General features: G+C 49.3%; 1 protein-coding gene across 2 annotated transcripts in view; it reads left to right on the top strand.

The window, feature by feature from the left end:
- The first annotated feature begins 11,390 nt into the window (after positions 1-11,390).
- The window catches only part of AARS1 (alanyl-tRNA synthetase 1), a 37,769-nt gene continuing 32,741 nt past the window's right edge, over positions 11,391-16,418 (top strand). The window contains exon 1 of one of the 2 annotated variants that reach the window (XM_030829353.1): positions 11,391-11,519. The gene's annotated coding sequence lies outside the window, so the exon portion shown is untranslated. The remainder of the gene's footprint in view (positions 11,520-16,418) is intronic. The other variant, XM_030829359.1, reaches the window with a different exon arrangement.

Here is a 16,418-nt window from a genome sequence, read left to right as displayed (position 1 = left end):
AAGCTGAGGTAGTTATCTTAAAATGCCTAAGCTCTGGTCAACTTGGCTCTCCAACCAAAGAACAAAATCAGATTCCCACCCAACACAGTGGCAGAGAAGGCACTAATACAGATTGAACAGATTGAATATATCAAAACAGAAAACCATTACCAATAGTCACCAAAATGCAAAACAAGCAGAGAGCTGTTTCCCTTTTCAGGTTGGTAATTTAAAATGTCCAAGTGTTGGCAATCAGCCCTGTCAACCCATTTGGTTAAAAGTCCACTTGACCACTATGCAATCTTATTATGCATGTAACAAAACTGCACCTGCACTCATAAATGTGTACCCCAAGAAGAGGAATTGCAGCTCTCCTATGTAAGGGTTGTATAATCAGGAGAATGTTAAAAAGGAAGAAAACAGACAGGTGCGGTGGCTCATGCCTCATAAACAAACAAATAAATAGGAAGAAATATCTTGGGCTTTTAGTAGTTGTAAAATAAGGATTAAATGAAAGAACTGCTTTCTCCTAACTAGAATCAAAGAAGCTTCTCTACCCTTGTTACTTCCCTAGAAAGAAACTAGGCATTTTCCTACAATCTGAAAAAAATGAATCCCAACCTCTTTCATTTTGCCAATATTATACAACAATAAGTTAATTTCAAGCCATGACGCCGGGCACAATGGCTCACACCTGTAATCCCAGCACTTTGGGAGGCCGAGGTGGGTGGATCACCTGAGGTCAGGATTTCAAGACCAGTTTGGCCAACATGGTGAAACCCTATCTCTACTAAAAATACAAAAATTAGCCAAGCATGGTGGTGCACACCTGTAATCCCAGCTACCTGGAAGGCTGAGACAGGAGAATCACTTGAGCCCAGGAGGCAAAGGTTGCAGTGAGCCGAGATCATGCCATCATACTGCAGCCTGGGCGACAAGAGTGAAACTCTGTCTCAAAAAAATAAATAAACTGGGCACGGTGGCTCGCACCTGTAATCCCAGCACTTTGGGAGGCCAAGGCAGGCAGATCACGAGGTCAGGAGATTGAGACCATCCTGGCCAACATGGTGAAACCCTGTCTCTACTGAAAATACAAAAATTAGCTGGGTGTGGTGGCATGCATCTGTAGTCCCAGCTACTTGGGAGGCTGAGGCAGGAGAATCGCTTGAACCTGGGAGGTGAAGGTTGCAGTGAGCTGAGATGGTGCCACTGCACTCCAGCCTGGCGACAGAGTGAAACTCCATCTCAAAAATAAAAAAATAAATAAATAAATAAAGGCCAGGCGCGGTGGCTCACACCTCTAATCCCAGCACTTTGGGAGGCTGAGGTGGGTGGATCACGAGGTAAGGAGATCGAGAACATCCTTGCTAACATGGTGAAACCCCGTCTCTACTAAAAATACAAAAAAAAATTAGCTGGGCATGGTGGCGGGCGCCTGTAGTCCCACCTACTCAGGAGGCTGAGGCAGGAGAATCGCTGGAACCCAGGAGTTGGAGGTTGCAGTGAGCCAAGATCATGCCACTGCACTCCAGCCTGGGCGACAGAGCAAGACTCTGTCTCAAATAAATACATAAATAACAAACAAATAAAAATCAAGCCATGGTGGGTTCTCTGTGGAATTTTACCCGTACTGTAGGAGTAAAACATTTTGAGCAAGAGTAAAGCAGTTCCAGAGAACACTCTACTTGCTATGATTATTTTTTCCTGCACGCTCACAGGGTTAACTGGAGAAGACGTTTTTGTTTTTTGTTTTTGACCTTACACATGAGGATGAGGATGTGCTAAAAAGAAAAAGGCAAACACCACCTTGGTAGCCATAACCTACAACTCATCAATTCAGAAGCAACCCTGGGGATATTTTCCCAGATAAATTATATTGTTTCACAGGGCTAGAGGTTAATGAAATTTGCAAAACATTTTAATGAGGTTAAAAATTACATCACCCAAGGTACAGGACCATATATAGTAGGTTCATTTGTACAAAACAAACAGGAACCCCCACCCCAAAAGCCCCCAAGCTCCCATATATGCTTGTATACACTATAGAAAATGCCTAAGAAGACAGGAGCAGTAGCCTGTGTCTGCAGTCCCAGCTACTCCTGAAGCTGAGGTTGGAGGATCGCCTGAGCTCAGAAGTGCAAAGCCAGCCTGGGCAACATAGTGAAACCATCTACTCTTAAAAAAAAAAAAAAAAAAAAAAGTGTGGCCAGGTGCGGTGGCTCAGGCCTGTAATCCCAGCACTTTGGGAGGCCAAGGTGGTGGATCACAAGGTCAGGAGTTCAAGACCAGCCTGGTCAAGATGGTGACACTCCGTCTCTACTAAAAATACAAAAATCAGCTGAGTGTGGTGGTGGGTGCCTGTAATCCCGACTACTTGGGAGGCTGAGGCAGAGAATTGCTTGAACCCAGGAGGCAGAGGTTGCAGTGAGCTGAGATCATGCCACTGCACTCCAGCCTGGGTAACAGAGAGAGCCTCCGTCTCAAAAAAAAAAAAAAATGCTTAAGATACACACAAAACTGATAACCGTGGCTGCCCCTGGTGAGGGCCTCTAGAAGGGTGGGGGTGGATCGAGTATGCTTTATCCTCTGAAATTATTTTCCATATGCATTTTTTTTTAATTAGAGACAGGGTCTTGCTATGTTGCCCAGGCTGGAGTGCAGTGGCTATTCACAGGCACAATTACAGCACACACTATATCCTTGAACTCCTGAGCTCAAGAGGTTCACCTGCCTCTGCTTCCCAAGTAGCTGGGACTATAGGTGTGTGCAGCTGTGCTTGGCTCCCTGTTTCCCTTTTAAAAATGTATTTCAGATAAACAAGAAAGGGTATAATATAACAAATACTTAGATTCCCACCTCAAAACTTAATAAATAAAATTACTAAGGTCCAACTGATAATCTCCATATACTCATCCCAGGAAGACAGCAGCTGTCCTAAATTTGGTGTTTATCCTTCCTGTACACGATTTTAGCATGTGTTTTTTCTTCTACTAAATAAATACGCAAGCCTGGGCAATATAGGGAGATCCTGTCTCTACCAAAAAAAAAAAAAATTTAAGTAGCTGGGCGGTGGTGGCGCTAGCCTGTAGTCCCAGCTATTCCTGAGGCTGAGGTGGGAGGATCACTTGATCCCAGGAGTTCAAGGCTGCAGTGAGTCGTGATCATGCCACTGCACTCCAGCCTGTCTCAAAATAAAACAAAAAACAAAAAAACTTAAAAATAGCATCGGGGTTTCAGACTCTCCTAAATTCACCCCTAATACACCTGCGCATTGTGAGACTCTGGCTAAGAAGGAACCTGGTTTCCAAAGTGGGCGTGGAGAGAAGAGTATTCGGGGAATAAGAGCATCTGGATTGGAATTCAGCCTCCTGCATTTACTCCCATGTGAGCCTAGCCAGTCTGTTTCCCTTGAAATCACAGGAAGTACCCACCTCACAGCTGGAGGATTCTAGATCACAAGGCTAAGACCTTGGGCCGAAGCCCCGAGAAATATTGTTATTCCTCTACCCAGGCGTAGGGGCGAGGAAGGCACCTAAACGTGTGGGGAAAGGGTCTGGCTTCTACCCTTGCAGATACTCACGTCGCCCACAGGCAGGGTGATGGGAAACCGCCGCAGGGTGCCACCTCGGACGCGGCTGGCAGCCCCAGCCATCGCGGCTGAGCATGGCAGTTACACTCCAACAACCGCCGCTCTTGGCACTGGCCAAGCCAGAGCCTCATTGGCTGAGGCCTGGAAATCCTGTCAGCCAATCAGCTGAGGGGACGGTACAGCGCTTGGGCATGCGCCCCAGGAACTCTGGGGGCCAAAGACCAGCGCAAGCCTCCCGCAGAGGGCTTTGTTTCCTGCTAAATGTCTGGCTTCCTGGTGAGACTGGGAACCCCATGAGGGCAGGGCAATATCTTTGATCTTCATCCTCAGTGACTAGCACATAGTGGTCACTCATTTGGTGAATGGTGAGCCATTAGCATCGCCCCCCGTGGGTCAAACTTTTTAAAAATTTTGCATCTGAACAAATAGGTGCAGATGCACATCCTCTAATCTAGACCCTTGGTATTCCAAGTATAATCTCTCAGTAGCATAGATATCGCCTAAAGCTTGTTAAAAATGCAGGCTCTTGGCCGGGCGCGGTGGCTCACGCCTGTAATCCGAGCACTTTGGGAGGCGAGGCGGGTGGATCACGAGGTCAGGAGATCGAGGCCATTCTGGCTAACACTGTGAAACCCCGTCTCTACTAAAAATACAAAAAAATTAGCTGGGCGTGGTAGCGGGCGCCTGTAGTCCCAGCTACTCGCGAGGCTGAGGCAGGAGCATGGCGTGAACTCGGGAGGCGGAGCTTGCAGTGAGCCAAAATCGCGCCACTGCACGCCAGCCTGGGCGACAGAGCGAGACTCCGTCTCAAAAAAAAAAAAAAAAAAAACAAAAATTCAGGCTCTCAGGCCCTACCCCAGACCTATTCAATTTAGCAGTATTTTAAGATCCTAGGTGATTCCTTTAGCGTTTTATGGTCTGAAAAGTACATTCGGCAAAAAAAGATAATATGCTCAATTGAACTATTCCTTTAGAGGTTCTTAAAAATTCAGCCATCAAGGCCGGGCGCGGTGGCTCACGCCTGTGATCCCAGCACTTTGGGAGGCCGAGGCGGGCGGATCACGTGGTCAGGAGATCGAGACCATCCTGGCTAACATGGTGAAACCCCGTCTCTACTAAAAATACAAAAAAATTAGCCAGGCGTGTTGGCGGGCGCCTGTAGTCCCAGCTACTCGGGAGGCTGAGGCAGGAGAATGGCGTGAACCCGGGAGGCGGAGCTTGCAGTGAGCCGAGATCACGCCACTGCACTCCAGCCTGGGCAACAGAGCAAGACTCCGTCTCAAAAAAAAAAAATTAGCCAGGCGAGGTGGTGGGCGCCTGTAGTCCCAGTTACTCGGGAGGCTGAGGCAGGAGAATGGCGTGAACCCGGGAGGCGGAGCCTGCAGTGAGCCGAAATCGCGCCACTGCACTCCAGCCTGGGTGAAAGAGCCAGACTCCGTCTAAAAAAAAAAAAAAAAAAAAAAAAAAAAATTCAGCCATCCCCATTTGACTTAGTACCGAGTAAGTAAAGTGAGCATTGTAAACCCATTTTATAGATGCTGAAAGTAGCTAAGATGCCATGGGAGAGTGAAGAGTCTAGAGCTACATCCTTCCAAAGCTATCTTAGTTTTTTTTTTTCACTTGTTTCCATTTCTTTCTTTTTCTTTCTTTTTTTTTTTTTTTTTAAATTGAGACACTGTCTCATTCTGTCACCCAGGCTGGAGTGTAGTGGCACGATCATGGCTTACTGCATCCTCTACTTCCCTGGCTCAAGCTATCCTCCCACCTCAGCCTCCCGAATAGCTGGGACTACAGATGCATGCCACCACGCCCATCTAATTTTTGTATTTTTTTGTAGAGATTGAGTTTTGTCATGTTGCTCAGGCTAGTCTCAAACTCCTGGGCTCAAGCCATCCACCCACCACAGAATCCCAAAGTATGGTGATTAAAGGCATACGCCGTCATGCCGGCCTGTTTCTGTGTGTTGTTTTTATTATTTTTTAATTTAATTTTTTTTTTTTTTTTTGAGACGGAGTCTCGCTCTGTCACCCAGGCTGGAGTGCAGTGGCACGATCTCAGCTCACTGAGGCTCCGCCTCCCGGATTCACGCCATTCTCCTGCCTCAGCCTCCCTAGTAGCTGGGACTACAGGCGCCTGCCACCACACCCGGCTAATTTTTTGTATTTTTAGTAGAGAAGGGGTTTCATAATTTAATTTTTTTGAGACAGAGTTTCGCTCTTGTCGCCCAGGCTGGAGTGCAGTGGCACAATCTTGACTCACTGCAGCCTCTGCCTCAGCCTTCTCAGTAGCTGGGATTACGGGTGGCTGCCACCACACCCAGCTAATTTTTGTATTTTTAGTAGAGATGGGGTTTCACCAGGTTGGCCAGGCTGATTTTGAACTCCCAACCTCAGGTGATCTGCCCGCCTCGGCCTCCCAAAGTGTTGGGATTACAGGCATGAGCCGCTGCGCCCGGCCTGTTGTTCTTTTTAAGATGGGGTTTCACTCTGCGGCCCAGGCTGGAGTGTAGTGGGGCAGTCACAGCTGTTGTACTATTTGAGTCCTTTGGTTATCTTTCTCATGCTCCAAGATGGAGTTCAACAAATGTTCTACTGGAGAGCAAGCCATGTGCATATCGCTCACTCCCACCTACAGGCCTATTTGCTTAGCCTAGAATAAATAAAGAACTTGCCAGTAGTTTCCTAAAATACATAATTTGCACATTGCATTAAGATAGCTTTCTTTCTAGCATGTACTTGACATTATCTACACGAGAAAAATATCACAGAAAAATATCATTAGATAATTATAGAAGAATGAGACTTTTGGGCCTCAATTACAATTTCTCTCTTTTTTTTGTTCTAAGAGACAAGGGGGCTGGACGCGATGGCTCACGCCTGAAATCCCAACACTTTGGGAGGCCAAGGCAGGTGAATCACCTGAGGTCGGGAGTTCAAGACCAGCCTGGCCAACATGGTGAAACCCCCATCTCTACTGGAAATATAAGAAAAAAAAATAACTGGGCGTGGTGGTGGGCGCCTGTAATCTCAGCTACTCGGGAAGCTGAGGCAAGAAGCAGATGTTGACATGAGCTGAGATCATGCCATTGCATTCCAGCCTGGGCAACAAGAGTGAAACTCTGCCTCAAAAAAAGAAAAAAAGCCAGCCTGCCTGCCTGCCTGCCGGCTCTCTCTCTCTCTCTCTCTCTCTTTCTCTCTTTCTTTTTCTGTTCTTCCCTCTGTGGCCCAGGCTGGAGTACACTCGGCTCGCTGCAGACTCCCTACGTCCGGCTCCCGTGATTCTCCTGCCCTGGCCTGCGTGCTGCCTGGGATTGCCGGCGCGCGCCACCACCCCTCCCTGGTTTTTCTCCTTTGGCTGGAGGCGCGGTTTCGCCATGTCGGCCAGGCTGGTCTCCAGCTCTTGACCTCCGGTGGTCTGCCCGCCTCGGCCTCTAGAGGTGCTGGGACTGCAGACGGAGGCTCGCTCACCCAGTGCTCGGTGTTGCCCAGGCTGCAGTGCAGTGGCGTGGTCTTGGCTCGCTGCAGCCTCCGCCTCCCAGCCGCCTGCCTTGGCCTCTCAGGGTGCTGGGATTGCAGCCTCTGCCCGGCCGCCGCCCCGTCTGGGAGGTGGGGAGCGTCTCTGCCTGGCCGCCCATCCTCTGGGTTTTGAGGAGCTCCTCTGCCCGGCCGCCCCGTCTGGGAGATGAGGAGCGCCTCTGCCCAGCCGCCACCCCGTCTAGGAAGTGAGGAGCGTCTCTGCCTGGCCGCCCATCGTGTGGGATGTGAGGAGCGCCTTTGCCCGGCCGCCCATCGTCTGGGATGTGAGGAGCGACTCTGCCCGGCCGCCACCCCGTCTGGGAAGTGAGGAGCGCATCTGCCCTGCCGCCCCGTCTGGGAAGTGAGGAGCGCCTCTGCCCCGCCGCCCCGTCTGGGAAGAAGTGAGGATCGCCTCTGCCCGGCCGCCCCGTCTGGGAAGTGAGGGGCGCCTCTGCCCGGCCGCCCCGTCTGGGAAGTGAGGAGCGCCTCTGCCCGGCCGCCCCGTCTGGGAAGAAGTGAAGAGCGCCTCTGCCCGGCCTCCCCGTCTGGGAAGTGAGGAGCGCCTCTGCCCGGCCGCCCCGTCTGGGAAGTGAGGAGCGCCTCTGCGCGGCCACCCCGTCTGGGAAGTGAGGAGCGCCTCTGCCCGGCCGCCCCGTCTGGGAAGTGAGGAGCGCCTCTGCCCGGCTGCCCCTTCTGGGATGTGAGGAGCGCCTCTGCGCGGCCGCCCCGTCTGAGAAGTGAGGAGCGCCTCTGCCCGGCTGCCCCTTCTCGGATGTGAGGAGCACCTCTGCCCGGCCGCCCCGTCTGGGAAGTGAGGAGCGCCTCTGCCCGGCCGCCCCTTCTGGGATGTGAGGAGGGCCCCTGCCCGGCCGCCCCTTCTGGGAAGCGAGGAGCGCCTCTGCCTGGCCGCCCCATCTGGGAGGTCTACCACAGAGGCCAGAAGCAATGTGGGGGCTGGACGTGGTGGCTCACGCCTGTAGTCCCAGTACTCTGGGAGGCCGAGGCGGGTTGATCACTTGAGGCTGGGAGTTCGAGACCAGCCTGGCCAACATGGCGAAACATATGAAAAATACAACTGACAAACCAACCAACCAACCAAGCGACAACAAAACAGGTCTACCCTGGAGTCATACTCTAATTTTTTCTATTTTCCTCCCTTTCTGATCCTTTATCCCACTTTCTTTTTCTTCTTCTTCCTTCTCCTTCTTCTTTGTCAAATAGAGGATTGAGTTATTATCATTGATCCATACAAAGTCCCTCTCTCATTTATTTTCTTTAATTCCCACCCCCCATTTCTATTCCGCGTCTTCTCATGTGCAACCTTCCTAATATGTTTGATATGCATCTTTTTGTTTGTATGTACTTTAAGAAAATGTTTATTGTTTTGTGTGCAAAAAAATAAAAATAATAAAAAAAAAAAGAGAGAGAGAGAGAGAGACAAGGGTCTTGCTTTGTTGCCCAGGCTGGAGTGCAGTTGTGAGATCTTAGCTCACTGCAGCCTTCAGCTTCTGGGCTCCAAGTGATTCTCCTTCCTCAGCCTCTTAAGTAGCTAGGACTACAGGTGAATGCCACCACGCCTAGCTAATTAAAAAGAATTTTTTTTTTTTTTTTTTTTTTTAACAGAGTCTCACTATGTTGCCTAGGCTGATCTCAAACCCTTGGGCTCCATTGATCCTCCTGCCTTGGCCTCCTAAAGTGTTGGGATTACAGGTGTGAGTCTGTGCTGGTCTATAATCTCTCTTAATGGGTGAATAAAAAATTCTTATTTATTTATTTATTTTGAGACAGTCTCGCTCTGTGGCCCAGGCTGGAGTGCAGTGGCCTGATTTCGGCTCACTGCTAGCTCCGCCTCCCGGGTTCATGCCATTCTCCTGCCTCAGCCTCCAGAATAGCTGGGACTACAGGCGCCCGCCACCACGCCCGTCTACATTTTTGTATTTTTTAGTAGAGACGGGGTTTCCTTGTGTTAGCCAGGATGGTCTTGATCTCCTGACCTCGTGATCTGCCTGCCTAGGCCTCCCAAAAGTGCTGGGATTACAGGCATGAGCCACCGCGCTAGGCCAAAAAGTTCTTTTAATCTGTTTGTAATTATTTTATTATTGAAGGTACTATCCTAGTAACAATAACTCTAGCAGCAGAACTAAATTATTGAGATTACATCCTGTATTATTTTATTTTGAAAGTACAATTCATACATACCTTTTGGCTTTCTATTTTAAGTGTGGTGGCACAGAAGTTTGACTCATTTCCCAGATTGTTTAGGCTAAATATATGCTATTTAGGGCACTGTGGATCAGAATAAACACTTGTGTCTCCTGGTTTTGCCCTCAGCTGTGTTACTTAACGTCTCTCTCTGCCTTATTTTACTCTATTAAAAGCAGATAGTAGTAGTAACTCATGATAAAGTTGTGAGGATTAAAAGCTTAGATTGGTGCCTGCTGTATACTAAGTGCTCAACAAATGTTAGGTTCGATGATTACTATTTGTGAGCTGCTATGAAGTAGGAAGGTAAATCAAATGATTTATGTTTTTACTGGCTTTTGGGCTTGACCTTCCTTTTGTGTAGGATGCTCTTTTTGCATAAAAAGTAGTATTTTTCTGTAATGTCTGTAACTGAGTTGTGATCAGCAGCACAATTTATTAATCGTGTATTTGGATATATCAGATGATGTAGGTAATAGTGCAGTGGTTAAGAGCATGGGCTTTGGAGTTAAATAGACAAAGGTTTGGATCCTGTCTCTGCAACTTACTATTGGGTGTGAACTTGTGCAAGGTAATTACCCCATTTGTAAAAAGGGGACTCCAGCTGACCTCATACACAGTTTAAAAATCAGGCCGGGCACGGTGGCTCACGCTTGTAATCCCAGCACTTTGGGAGGCCGAGGCGGGCGGATCCCTTGGTCAGGAGATGGAGACCACGGTGAAACCCCGTCTCTACTAAAAAATACAAAAAATTAGCCAGGCATGGTGGCGGGCGCCTGTAGTCCCAGCTACTCGGAGAGGCTGAGGCAGGAGAATGGCGTGAACCTGGAAGGCGGAGCTTGCAGTGAGCCCAGATTGCACCACTGCACTCCAGCTTGGGCAACAGAGCAAGACTCCATCTCAAAAAAAAAAAAAAAAATTAAAAAATTAAAAATCAAATGAAATAAGCATGTGAAATGTTTGATACAATGCCTCACATATAAATACATACATATTTTTGAGACAGGGCCTCACTCTGTCGCCCAAGGAATGCAGTGTCACGATCAGGGCTCACTGCAGCCTCAACTTCCTAGGCTCAAGTGATCCTCCCACTTCAACCTCCCAAGTAGCTGGAACTACAAGCATGCGCCACTATGCCTGGCTAATTTTTTTTTTTTTTTTGAGACGTAGTGTTGCTCTGTCGCCAGGCTGGAGTGCAGTGGCGCCATCTCGGCTCACTGCAACCTCCGCCTCCCGAGTTCAGGCTATATTCCCTTGCCTCAGCCTCCCGAGTGGCTAGGACTACAGGCGCGCGCCCGGCTAATTTTGTGTTTTTAGTAGAGACGGGGTTTCACCATGTTGGCCAGGATGGTCTCGGTCTCCTGACCTCGTCATCTACTGGCCTCAGCCTCCCAAAGTGCTGGGATTACAGGTGTGGGCCACCGCGCCCGGCCTTTTAAAAAACTTTTCGTAGAGACACGGTCTAGTTATGTTGACCAGGCTGGTCTCCAACTCCTGGGTTCAGGTGATCTTCCCACCTTAGCCTCCCAAAGTGTTACAATTATAGGCATGAGCCACCGCACCTGGCGTGTATATATGTATATGTATATATATATTCACCCTCCTCCCCCAGGCCTATAAATATTAACTTTTTTTTCCAAAGGCAAATCGAGGACCAGATGCCGATCCAATTGTACCTCAACTACTGATGTTATTTCTTCCACACCAAATTCAAGGTCTCCCCAGGACAAGTGTAACCATGGGCACAATGTCAGAATCTTTGAGGGCTGCGTATCACTCAGCAACTAAAATAAACACCTATACCAAGATCTGTGACCTCTACCAAACACGTTACCGTCTCCCTTTATTAACTATGTCAATTGTGGTGTTAGGAGTTTGCCTATGGAAACCAAAATGTCGACCTCCGGGAGCGGGCGTCTAACTCGATCACGTGACGCACCCCATTCCACCTTTTCTCTCAGTTGCATCAGCCAATTTAGAGCCGCCTTCCCAGGAATCCGCTAATGAACGGATTCGTCCTCAGTTTGACTGGCATGTCGGTTGACCAATAATATCTCATGAGGTAAGACGCGGCGGGGCGCTTTCCGTCGGCGCGCTCTGATTGGACAGGAAGCGGCGGGTTGTGGCAGGCCGTGGTCTGGGGCCGGTACTGCTGCGCGTCTGCGGGAATAGGTACAGCGGGCCCTTGGCCGGGGACTCTGAGGGAGGAGCTGGGGACGGCGACCGTAGGAGAGGTAGGCGGCCCTCGGAGAGCTCCGCGGTGCTAGGAGAGCGGCTGGGCCCGCAGCCTGAGGGGAAAGCTCGGCAGCCGCAGTGGGCCGCAGGGTCAGGCCTCGCGTGGCCTGGAGAAGCCCAGTCTGGGCTGGAGCGGGAGCTGGACAGTGTGGCCTTGCGTTCGCCCCCGGAGCGCTGCAGGTGCCGCGGCCCCGGGTGGATTTGCTGAGCACCAAGACCTCACGGTTGCCAACCTGAGGTTTTAGCTCCCTTGGTTTTAATCCCCTAGGGGCGGGTGGGGGCACGGGAGGAAGGATGGGCCAGCTGGGTGCAGTCCTGCTGTGAGCCAGCCATTCTCTGATTTCTTAAAATTAACTAAACAGCTGATGCCGGTCCAGGCCCACCTAGACCGTCATCTTCAGCTGTTCTGTAAAACAGTTTGTGACCGTCATCTTCAGCTGTTCTGTAAAACAGTTTGTATTTCTCGGTGTGCTTTGAAGCACGTGAGTTAATTCCGAACTTGCTGTTAAAGGATTAGTATACCTGATCACCAAATATGTATTTAGTAGCCACTGTACTAGATGCTGAGGATGTGCTGTAATAGCCCAAGGCCGGGCGCGGTGGCTCACGCCTGTAATCCCAGCACTTTGGGAGGCCGAGGTGGGCAGATCACCTGAGGTCAGGAGTTCGAGACCAGCCTGATCAACATGGAGAAACCCCGTCTCTACTAAAAATACAAAATTAGCCAGGTGTGGTGGCACATGCCTGTATTCCCAGCTACTCCAGGGGCTGAGGCAGGAGAATCGCTTGAAGCCAGGAGGCGGAGCTTGCAGTGAGCTGAGGTTGCACACCATTGCACTCCAGCCTGGGCTGCAAGAGCAAAACTCCGTCTCAAAAAAAAAAAAAAAAAAAGTGTCTTTACGTTTGTTGTTGTTTGAGTCAGGGTCTTACCCTGTTACCTAGGCTGGAATGTTTTGGTGTGACCATAGCTCACTGCAGCCTCAAACTTATGTGCTCAAGCGACCCTTTGGACTCAGCCTCCCAAGTAGCTGGGTCTGCAGGTGCACACCACCACACCTGGCCAATTAAAAAAAAAAAATTGACCTCCCAGGCTCAGGTGTTCCCATGTTGCCCAGGCTGGTCTTGAATTCCTGGCCTCAAGCGCTCCTCCTGTTTCAGCCTCCCAAAGTGCTGGGATTACAGGCATGAGTCACTGTGCCTAGCAAATAAGTTTCTTTGGAATTGATAAAAGTGAGAAATTTACTAGGAAAAGGGAAAGGAGTGGGGCAGACAGCTTACGTGGCACATGAAGAGCGTGATAAAAGGTCTGTGGCAGCCCAGTGCAGTGGCTCATACCTGTAATGCCAGCACTTTGGGAGGCTGAGGTGGGCCCATCGGTTGAGCCCACGAATTTGAGACCAGCCTGTCTCTACAAAAAAATTAGCCAGTCGTGATGGTGAACACCTGTGGTCCCAGCTCCTTGAGGGTCTGAGGTAGGAGGATCACCTGAGCCCGGGAGGCGGACGTGGCAGTGAGTTGTGATTGTGCCGCTGCCCTCCAGCCTGGGTGACAGAGCGAGACCTATCTCAAAAAAAAAAAAAGTTGAAACAGGTCTCGCTCTGTCACCCAGGCTGGAGTGCAATGGCATGATCTCGGCTCGCTGCAACCTCTGCCTCCCAGGTTCAAGCATTTCTCCTGCCTCAGCCTCCCAAGTAGCTGGGATTACAGGCGCCCACCACCATGCCTAGCTAATTTTTGTATTTTTAGTAGAGATGGGGTTTCACCATGTTGGCCAGGCTGTTCTTGAACTCCTGACCTCAGGTGATCCACCCATCTCGGGCTCTCAAAGTGCTGGGATTACAGGCATGAGCCACTGCACCCAGCCGAAAATTTTCTATTGCCCAGGCTGGAGCGCAGTGGCATGATCTCAGCTCACTGCAACCTCTGCCTCCCAGGTTCAAGTGATTTTCCTGCCTCAGCCTCCCAAGTAGGTGGGATTACAGGTGCGTGCCACCACACCCCACTAATTTTTTGTTGTTGTTGTATTTTTAGTAGAGACAGGGTTTCATCGTGTTAGCCAGGATGGTCTGGATCTCCTGACCTTGTGATCCTCCTGCCTCGACCTCCCAAAGTACTGGGATTATAGGCGTGAGCCACCGTACCCGGCCTCAAAAATTTTTTTTAAATACAAAAAATTAGCCGGGTTTGGTGGCACATGCCTGTAGTCCTAGCTACTCCGGAGGCTGAGGTGAGAGGAACACCTGAGCCTGGAAGGCCAAGTGATTGCACTGTTGCCTGTGCTCCAGCCTGGGTGACAGAGAGAGGGAGACCCTGTTTCAAAAAAAAAAAAAAAAAAAAGATTTCCTGTGGAGTGGCTGGAGCCACAGCATAATTTAAGGCACCCAAGACCTTTACAGCTCCTGTTACTAAGTGAAACCTGAGGTTCTGCCTTTGTGCTACCTCTGTATACCATATAGCCTTCCAGTGAATAAATCAATGAGTTTATGTTGAATAAATATATTGAATTTATATTGAATACATAAAAATTTATATTGAATAAATAAATGGGGGTAAACGAATGAATGTGGGGATACAGCTTTTAATAGTTCCAGCCTTTGTAGGCTCATAGTTAATATATTCAGTCCTTTTACACAATACTGCAGTTAATTCTGTATATGATAGTCTCCCCAGGAAGGACATAGGCTGTCATTCAGTTTGATTCTTGGCACATAGTATGCATTCATTATGGTGAATGAGTAAGCAAAAATGGGAAATTAATGTGTCTTTTGGAAAATAGCTGGAGTCAGGATCTCCTGTTCACTTTGTACATCTCTATTGTATCTTCCTCATAAGAAGAAAACTTTGGCTGGGCATGGTGGCTCATGCCATCCCAACACCTTGGGAGATTGAGGCCAGGAGTTCGAGACCAGCACGGGCAGCATAGCCTACTCCATCTATAACAAAAACAAATTAGCTGGGCGTGGTGGCTCACGCCTGTAATCCTAGCACTTTGGGAGGGTGAGGCTGGCAGATCACCTGAGGTCAGGAGTTCGAGACCAGGCTGAGGAACACGGTGAAACCCTGTGTCTATTAAAAATACAAACATTAGCTGGGTATGGTGACACTTACCTGTAATCCAAGTTACCCGGGAGGCTGAGGCAGGAGAATCGCAGGAACTCGGGAGGTGGAAGCTGCAGTGAGCTGAGATTGTGCCACAGTGCTCCAGGCTGGGCAACAGAGTGAGACTCTGTCTCAAAAAAACAAGAAAAAAAAATTAACTGGGCATGGTGGTGTGCAACTGTAGTCCCAGTTACTTGGGAGGCTGAGGCAGGAGGATCACTTGAGCCTTGGAGTTTAAGGCTGCTTAAGTGATTGTCCCATTGTGCTCCAGTCTGGACAGAACCAGAAAAGAAGAAAACTTTCAGCTAAACAACTTAAAAGTAATATTATCCATTCTGTTCCTTCAAGGTTTTCCTTTTTTTTTTTTTTTTAGACAGAGTCTCCTTCAGCCACCCAGGCTGGAGTGCAGTGGCGCGATCTCGGCTTACTGCAACCACCATCTCCCGGGTTCAAGTGATTCTCCCGTCTCAGCCTTCTGAGTAGCTGGGATTATAGGCACTCGCCATCATGCCCAGCTAATTTTTGTATTTTAGTAGAGATGGGGTTTCACCATGTTGGCCAGGCTGGTGTTCAACTCCTGACATCAGGTGATCCACCCACCTTGGCCTCCCAAAGTGCTGGGATTACAGGCGTGAGCCACCGAACCTGGTTTTCCATTTTACAGATTGCTTCCAAATACAGTATAGCTTTTGATCCTCACAACACCTCAGTTGAGTAGGGAGGGTAGATACTGCTTTTTTACAGGAAAGGAACTGAACTCAGGCAAAAGTGAATTACGGTTACGGTTGGGTCTGGAATTCCAGAGATTTTTTTGATAATAATGATAATATTGTGAATAAGATGGTTCTCATTTTTCTAGACACAGCACTGTGTGGCAGTACAGCACCATGCCAGGGATCAGCACTCTCACCAAAGCCTGTCACTTCTCCCCAGCCTACCTCTCAGGGAAATCGTAATATCTGTGAAAGAGCTATTTTTGTTTTTGTTTGTTTGTTGACACAAGGTCTCGCTGTGTCGCCCAGGCTGGAGTGCAGTGGCACGATCTTGGCTCACTGCAAGCTCCGCCTCCCGGGTTCACGCCATTCTCCTGCCTCAGCCTCCCGAGTAGCTGGAACTACAGGCGCCTGCCACCACGCCCGGCTTATTTTTTGTATTTTTAGTAGAGATGGGGTTTCACCGTGTTAGCCAAGATAGTCTTGATCTCCTGACCTCGTGATCCGCCTGCCTCGGCCTCTCAAAGTGCTGGGATTACAGGTGTGAGCCACTGCGCCTGGCCATTTTTGTTTTTTTTGAGATGGAGTCTTGCTCTGTCACCCAGACTGGAGTGCTGCGGTGGCGTGATCTCGGCACACTGCAACCTCCGCCTCCGAGGTTTGTGCCATTCTCCTGCCTCAGCCTCTCCGAGTAGCTGGGACTACAGGTGCCTGCCACCACGCCCGTCTAATTTTTTGTATTTTTTTCTAGTAGAGACGGAGTTTCACCATGTTAGCCAGGATGGTCTCGATCTCCTGACCTCGTGATCTGCCCACCTGGCTAATTTTTTTCCTATTTGTACTGACAAGATCTTGCTATGTTGCCCAGGGTGATCTCAAACTCCCGGGCTCAAGCAATTCTGCCACCTCGATCTCCCAAAGTGCTGGGATTACAGGCATGAGCCACCACGCTCAACTTGTGAAAGAGCTTTGAAGTCGTAAAGTTGTTTCTCTCTCCACCAGTTCCCTTGTACTTTCACTTTCAGTAAGCTGTGCCTCCAAAGTGGGGCTACAACATCCCCACTCCCTAGTAATCTAATGGCTGGA

Source organism: Nomascus leucogenys, chromosome 2 (genome assembly GCF_006542625.1).
Source record: "Nomascus leucogenys isolate Asia chromosome 2, Asia_NLE_v1, whole genome shotgun sequence".
In the NCBI taxonomy this organism is placed as follows: domain Eukaryota; kingdom Metazoa; phylum Chordata; class Mammalia; order Primates; family Hylobatidae; genus Nomascus; species Nomascus leucogenys.
Note: the sequence above shows the minus strand (reverse complement) of the source record. Positions and strands in the feature narration are given on the sequence as shown.